This window comes from Budorcas taxicolor, chromosome 7, assembly GCF_023091745.1.
Source record: "Budorcas taxicolor isolate Tak-1 chromosome 7, Takin1.1, whole genome shotgun sequence".
Classification (NCBI taxonomy): Eukaryota; Metazoa; Chordata; class Mammalia; order Artiodactyla; family Bovidae; genus Budorcas; species Budorcas taxicolor.
The window spans coordinates 82,115,089-82,123,063 of NC_068916.1; the positions used below are offsets into that span (position 1 = coordinate 82,115,089).

General features: G+C 39.1%; 1 non-coding gene across 1 annotated transcript; it reads left to right on the top strand.

The window, feature by feature from the left end:
• The first annotated feature begins 2,802 nt into the window (after nt 1-2,802).
• LOC128051879 (U6 spliceosomal RNA) lies at nt 2,803-2,909 on the top strand. Its single transcript, XR_008199796.1, has one exon. It is a non-coding gene; the product is annotated as a U6 spliceosomal RNA (small nuclear RNA).
• The last annotated feature ends 5,066 nt before the right edge of the window (nt 2,910-7,975 follow it).

Sequence of the window (7,975 nt, forward strand, 5' to 3'; positions counted from 1 at the left end):
AAGCAACTGAAGTGCTATCATCAAGTTCTGCTGCTTATCACATACAAGTAACTGTGTGTGTAATAGTTATAGGGTCAGGATGTTGCCAACTTCTGCTTTTCCATGGTGCAATGGGACAGAAAATCCTCCTGTGATGCTCAGCCACAGGAATGCAGGTCTCTGTGGCCACTAAAGAAATAAAGTCATGTTATGTCACTTGTAAACTTCCATAAGAAGAGGTGTGTATTCCTACATTAAGCATTTATTCCAGTTCAATTAATCCTGCCAGGAAATTGTGCGTGTGCTCAGTCGTTTCAGTCTGGCCCAACTCTTTGAGACCCCATGGACTGTCACCCACCAGGCTCCTCTGTCCATGGGATTCTCCAATCAAGAATACTGGAGTGGGCTGCCATGTTCTTCTCCAGGGGATTTTCCAGACCCAGTGATCGAACTCAAGTCTCTTGCGTTGCAGGCAGATTGTGTACTCACTGAGCCACCTGGGAAGCCTGCCAGTAAATTACCAGTATGATAAGTATCCGCAAAATACTATTGGAAATGTGCATTTTTAATGTGTAAGTTTATAAAACTTCTTCTTGAAGTGTGATTGTGTTCCCTTGGCATAAAAGCTCTAAGTCCTCTGCCCATGCCCCACTTTTACATTAAAGCTTCCACTCCCTGGAAGATACGTTTTCCCATTTTGAAAGAATTTTGAAATTCTGTGTGTATCAGTTGACGACTTTATTAAAAATGCAAAATCCTGGGCCTCGAGCTCAGAAAAATTGATTTAGTAAAGGTGGACTATGGCCCAGGAATCTACATGGAAAAAATTGTGCAGATGATTCCAATGCAGGACGTGTTTGGATCTTCCTTTAAGAATCTCACTCTAAGGCGTACAGGAGAAAGAGGCAGATTAATTAAGAAGCCAGTGTCTTTTGATAAATAGGAGAAAACAGGGCAGAGAAAATCAGTATGCAGAGGTCTCTAAAGGACTTGAGTCCCACTAGAGCTAAATAGATGATAATTCTTCACATTATACTTGTAAATGTATAACCAAAAAGATATGAAAGTCATTCTCAGGATAATTTCCTTTTTTAAAGAAAAACTCATTTACTTATATAAAAAATGACAGTGTTTTCATTCTCTTTGTGAAATACTAATTCTACAGAATTTTGTTTCTTCTGCATACTGGATTGACATGTCTTGCCAAACACAAAAGACACACAAACTCAACCTGCCCTTTTAAAATAAATAGAAGTTTTCGCACTTGTCTCTTGCCCTCAGTCTTTCCCAGCATCAGGGTCTTTTCCAATGAGTCAGCTCTTCGTATCAGGTGGGCAAAGTATGGCAGCTTCAGTTTTAGCATCAGTCCTTCCAACAAATATTCCGGGTTGATTTCCTTTAGGACTGACTGGTTCGATCTCCTTGCAGTCCAAGGGTAGGAGGAGAAGGGGGCAACAGAGGATGAGATGTTTGGATGGCATCACCGACTCAATGGACATGAGTTTGAGCAAACTCCAGGAGATAGTGAAGCACAGGGAAGCCTGTCGTCCTGCAGTCCATGGGGTCACAAAAGTCGGACATGACTTAAGAGACTGACTAACAATAACAATGTATGTCTCTTCCCAAGAAAATCTCTTAGTCTCTGAACCTCTGTATATTTGTTCATTGTGTCAGGGCAAACCGCAGTCTCAAAGACAGAAGTGAGCAGGTAAACACGTTGAAACTAGAAGCGCTTCTTAGCTGTCAACTGTTTCACTCAGAGGAAAGATCACCAAAGGGAGCTATCTGGTTGAAGATGAGTATTCAAATAAAGTCAGTATAACATTCAAACTATTCATTTTATAAAGAACTTGAGCTATTTTTCAATATGTTATCATAAAAGTAAACAGGTAGAAACCTGCAGACTCCGACTGTGAGGGAAGTAAGTGACAGAAGCCTTTGTTAGTTCCTTAAGTAGCTTGCCCCTCTTCTTCCTCTTGTGTGCATCCACTGACAAGCAGTTATGACTGCTTTACAGAAATTAAGTTCTGCTGGAAATTACTCACTCTGATTGAGAAGCCTAGCATGATGGAGCCCCAGGTAACCTCGGCCAGATGCCAAGTGAAATTTCCCCTAAACATGACTGTCTTGCCTATTTCCACAATCCCAGAGAAGGGTGGCTTCAAATCTGTTCACCACCCACCCCATCCTTCTACTGGTTATAGCAAAAGCCCTTAACCAACTGCCCTTGTTCTCTAAATTGCCCCTTCTGACCTGCATTTCTCACTTTGCTATCAATCTGTGGCTACTTTTTACTGGCTAACCTGTGGACTGACTTAGCAAAGCTCAGATCTGCTCACCTTGCCATTTTAAAGATATTTTGATCCCAAAACGATTAGCTTCTTTTTATATTCAATAGGTATAAATGTCCTCAATCATTAGGCTTGTCATACAAGAGGGAGGAGAAGATAGAGGTGGTGAAGGGAAATAAAGGAGTCCCTGGATGTCTGCTGTGAGTCAGCCCTGGTTCTGCATTTGAACCCTCCACCTTCTTCCTTCAATAGGGATGGAAATGGGTGCAAGTCTTTTCATTCCATTATTTATCTTATGATTCAGACTTCATTTTTTTTTTTTAATGGATCGGTTTACTTATAACATATTGTGGCCAAAAATAAAACTAAAATCAAGAGAAGTGCTAGTTCACCTATATTATATAGGGTGATGAGAATATACAACACCTTATGCCAAGTAAGTATCAGTGTATCAGCCAGCTTCATCCATTCAGAATGCACGTACTGATGGCCTATTCTATGCCCAGCACTGAGTTGAAATAAAGGTCCCACTGTACTCACTTTGGCAGCACAGATAATAAAATTGGAATGAAACAAGGAAGATAAGCATGGCCACTGTGCAAGGATGGCATGCAAACTTGTAAAGCATTCTGTATTAAAAAAAGAACAGAGAGACAGAAGCCCCACTATTATATACATATCAACCAAACTTGAAAAATGTAGTCTTAATATCTACCTGCCACTTGAGTTTATTTATTGTAATTAAAAAAACAAAACAGTTTGTCATTTCTTGCCCTTTAGTATCACAAAAGAAGATTTTCTATGTTTTTAAAATCTTCTATGATGGTTCATATGTCATCATTTCTCAAACTATGGTTGGTTCATGCTGGGATGGAACTGCCATACAGGGACTTAGAGTTTAGTTGTCAAAATATGTTAATCAGAATATGATGATCTAACATTATAAACATGTTTGTGATCCTATGTTGAGCTTCTTACCTAATAACAATAATTATTTCTTCTTTCCCTGGATACTGATGGTCAACTTTAGAGAGATACTATATTAGTATAGTAACTGAAAACATTCAAAATAAAAACGTTTCCATTAGATCTTTTTTTAATATTTATTTTTATTTATTTATTGGTCTGTACTGGGTCTTAGTTGCAGCCTGTAAGATCATTGATCATCATTGTGGCACACAGGATCTTGAACCGTAGTATATGAACTTTTAGTTGCGGCACATGGGACCTATTTCCATGACTAGGGATCGAACCTGGGCCCCATGCACTGGGTTCATAGAGTCTTAGCCATTGGACCACTAAGGAAGTCTCTCCATTAGATTTTTCTTTTTTTCTTTTAATTATAATAGAATGTGAGTTTAGCTTTCTTCATATTACAATACTTTAAATTATAGTACATCTAATGAATGAGAGCAGGTGATTTTCTTGGCTCTATGATTAAGTTTTTTGGGCCCAGGAATAGAAATGGGCTGCTCTGTGCAGACAGGTGAGAGCACCAAGCAAAGGAAGCTGAGAAGGGTCATAGAGAAGATAATTAGGCCTATGAGAATGAATAAAGTAATGTCAAGTAAATAATTTAATTCAAGCTGTTTTCATTAATATTTAAAAAGCTAGAGGAAAGGGGGGTTTGGGGCTGTCTCCTTCTAGTACCCATAAAGTACATGTGCAGCATTAAAAATTTCTGTTGCCTGTCTAGACTTTTAAAAACGTACCTCAGGGATTAGTTTAGCCATAAAAGGTCCGAGACTAATACCTAGAATTTTGACTCCTGGGTCAAAATGTTTTTTCACAACCATATACAATAGCCTGATCTTCAGCAAGAGATATTTTGCTGAAAGGTACTTTCTTATAGGACATAAAGGCAAATAATGACCTATTCTGGAATGCCCAGTGGAATCCTTTAGCTTTCGTCTTCAAGATTCAAGTGTGAGCAGCTGTAATAAAGAGCAAGTTCTCAGCAGAAATGAGGGCATGAACACAGGGGTGAGCAGAGGTGGAGGGAGTAAGCATTGTCTCTCTCTTCTCTCCTGTCCTGCCTGAGGCCAAAATGTTCCCATGACTCTCATTTCAGTGATGAAGTCAGAGGCAGCACTTGTAGATTGGCCGAATACTCACAAAAGCACTGCTCTTCTTTTCAGTACCCATCCAATCTGAAAACCCGAGTCACTGTAATATTTGACCTCTGGATTCAACGACAGGGTTTAGAAAGTTGTACATAGGACGCTAAGCTAATCAACTATTTTCCTGTCATTTTCTAACACTCATTTGAGAAATCTCATGACGAGATCTAACACAATTTAAACACAACTTTTAAAACTGCTTTTAGATATTATAAAAACACATCAATAATTAGTTGATAAAACTAATTATGTAATAGGAAGGTCAGAAATTGAGCTTTTACAGTTAATGATAGAAATCACACTACACAAAGAAAGTGCTTTCTTTTTTTCTGAAAGTGATGGATGATAGTCTCAGAACTTCAAGAAGTGGAGGTAATTCTGTGAAAAACAATCAATTAGATGGGTCAGATTAGGCTATCAGTCATTTACATCTAGGTATTCCCATTAACATTGACAATCTGATCAAAGTTTTGGCTCTCCAGCTGGTCCCCATAAATTATATTCTACTACACCCCAAATTTGTAGTGTTCAGTCTCAATTAAAAATAATTTGAAATTAAATTGGCAAGGGTGTACTGGGTGACGATTGAAATGCAAAGCAATGCGGGCCAGAGGGTAAAGTTAAATTTGAACCAAAGCCAGAGCATCTTGTTATAAATATGCTTAAAATGTTGTCTTTTGTTTTTGCCAAATGATGTGGGAAACTGAGGAAATTCTTTGGAGATAATTAAAAGAAACTAAAGAGAAATCCAAAATTGCCTTTGATTTGAGGTATTCAAAAAATATATGTAAAGATTTGGGGGTTTGTTTTGACTTGAATTACCTAAATATACTTGCTATAAATTTCTCCATTTCAGTTATTATGTTTCCAGGGGTCTTTAAAATAAGAGATAAAAGGCCACTATTTAGAAGCATGTTTGCTGAACAACAGCTAGAGTGAACTGATAAGTATAATCTATACAAACACACAAATCCCCACCATATTCCCTTTCTTTTTCTGACTTCTTTCTTGAGAATATCTGATATTTTAATTGCCAATTATTCTTTTTAAAGCAATCAAATGCTGTTTAGACTTAACTATAAGTTTTATAGTTTTCCTTGCTCAATTATTATTTTTTAATTCATAGCTTTTCCATATATATATATATATATTTTTTTTTTTTTCCCTGTAACCTATCCTGTACAAATTCTTTCTGAGAAATTCTGTGTGGTAAACTTCATGACTTTTTTTAGGCCTTAATATTAGTCTGCTTTCTTGGTTCAAAATTATTTTCCCACAGAAATCTCAAAGAAATTGTTTCACTATTTTTTTTCATTCAGTGTTGCTGATGGAAAGTCAATAGAATGTATTGATCTAGCACCAAGTAGGTAGATTCTGGAATTTAAAGAACGTAAGAGATAAAGGAGCTCAGGATTTTTCAGTGAGTGATTAATCTGAGCAAGGAGAGAAGGATGGACAAAAGAGGGGTGATGAGAGTTTGGAAAGAGTAAAATCAATGGATTGGACTTCTTGACAAGGTCAAAACAGTTAGAGTGGGCAGACAGAGTAGATTTGATGGTTAATTTTATGTGTCTATTTGACTGGCTGATAAGGCCCAGATAGTTGGTCAAATATTACTCTAGATGTTTCTGTCATAGTGTTTTTGGATGAGATTAACATTTAAATTGGTGTCCTTTGAGTAAAGCAGCTTGCCTTCTGTAAGGTGGCTAGGCCTCATCCAAGCAGCTGGAGGCCTTTGGACTTGAATTGCAACATTAGTTCTGCTCTGGGTCTCAAATCTGCCAGCCTGCCCTGCAGATTTTGGACTTGCCATTTCTCTGTAATTACATTAGCCAGTTCCTTAAAGTCATATCTATCTGTCCACCTAGGTTCTGTTGAAGAACCCTGGTTCTCTGAAGAAGCCTTACAAATACAATAGGTGAGCTGGAAGTACACAAGGTCATGGTCAGAGGTAAAATTGAGGATTTCTGATTGACTTATCTGAATGATTATATGTAATCTCTGGTCAGTTAAAAACATTAGTGAATTTTGTCCAAAATGCTTAACCCATTCACAGGGCATTAATAAAGCAATGGGAGTTTTAGTCATACACAACATCCCATTTTCTTAGGATATGCTTAAGGTTAAGCTTTGTTCTTAAGGATAATTCAGATGATAAAAATAAATAATAGTAATAGTGATAATGATGAGGACATTGGTAGTAATAGTGATATTAACAGGTAACAATAGCAAGCACTTCGTGTCAGGCTCTTTTAAGTACTCCATGTGTATTACTCCATTTAAACTTTACAGTAATTACAAGTATATTGGGCTGAATTGGAATGGAATGCTCAGTCATGTCCAACTCTTTGTGGCCCCATGAATTGTAGCCTGCCAGACTCCTCTGCCCATGGAATTTTCCAGACAAGAATACTGGAGTGAGTTGCCATGCCCTCCTCCAGGGGATCTTCCCGACCCAGGGAGCGAAACAGCATCTCCTGTGTCTGCTGCATTGGTAGGTGGATTCTTGACCACTAGTGCCACCTGGGAAGCCCATACAAGCACACTGGTTAGCTTTAGTTTGCTGTTGTTGTTTAGTTGGTAAGTCACGTCTGACTCTTTGCAACACATGGACTACAGCATGCCAGGCTTCCCTGTCCTTCACTATCTCCCAGAGTTTGTTCAAACTTGTATCCTTGAGTCAATGATGCCATCCAGACATCTCATCCTCTGTTGCCCCCTTCTCCTTCTGCCCTCAATCTTTCCAGCATCAGGGTCTTTTCCAATAAATGGGCTCTTCGCATCCAGTGGCCAGAGTATTGGAGTTTCAGCTTCAGCATCAGTCCTTCCTATGAATATTCAGGGTTGATTTCCTTTAGGACTGACTGGTTTGATCTCCTTACTGTCCAAGGGACTCTCAGGAGTCTTCTCCAGCACCATAAATTGAAAGCAGCCATTCTTCAGTGCTCAGCTTTCTTTATGGTCCAATTCCCACATCTGGACATGACTGCTGGAAAAATGTCTCTGCTTTTTAACATACTGTCTAGGCTTGTCATAGCTTTTCTTCCAAGGAGCAAACATCTTTTAATTTTGTGGCTGTGGTCACCATCCACACTGATTTTAGAGCCTGAGAAAAGAAAAGCTGTGACAGATTTTAGAATCTGTTTCCACTTTTTCCCCTGTCTATTAGTCATGAGGGCTTCCCAGGTGGCGATAGTGGTAAAGAACCTGCCTGCCAATGCAGGAGACCTAAGAGAAGGGGTTTGATCCCTGGATTGGGAAGATCCCTTGGAGGAGGGCAACCCACTCCAGTATTCTTGCCTGGAGAATCCCATGGACAGAGGAGCCTGGCGGGCTACAGTCTATAGCCTCACACAGTCGGAAACGACTTAGCACGGCACAGCATTAGCTGCGAAGTGATGGGACCAGATACCACGATCTTACATTTTTGGATGCTGAGTTCTAAGTCAGCTTTTTCACTCTCCTCCTTCACCCTCATCAAGAGACTCTTTAGTTCCTCTTTGCTTTCTGCCATTAGAGTGGTCATACCTGAGGTTGTTGATATTTCTCCCCACAATCTTGACTCCAGCTTGTGCTTCATCCAGC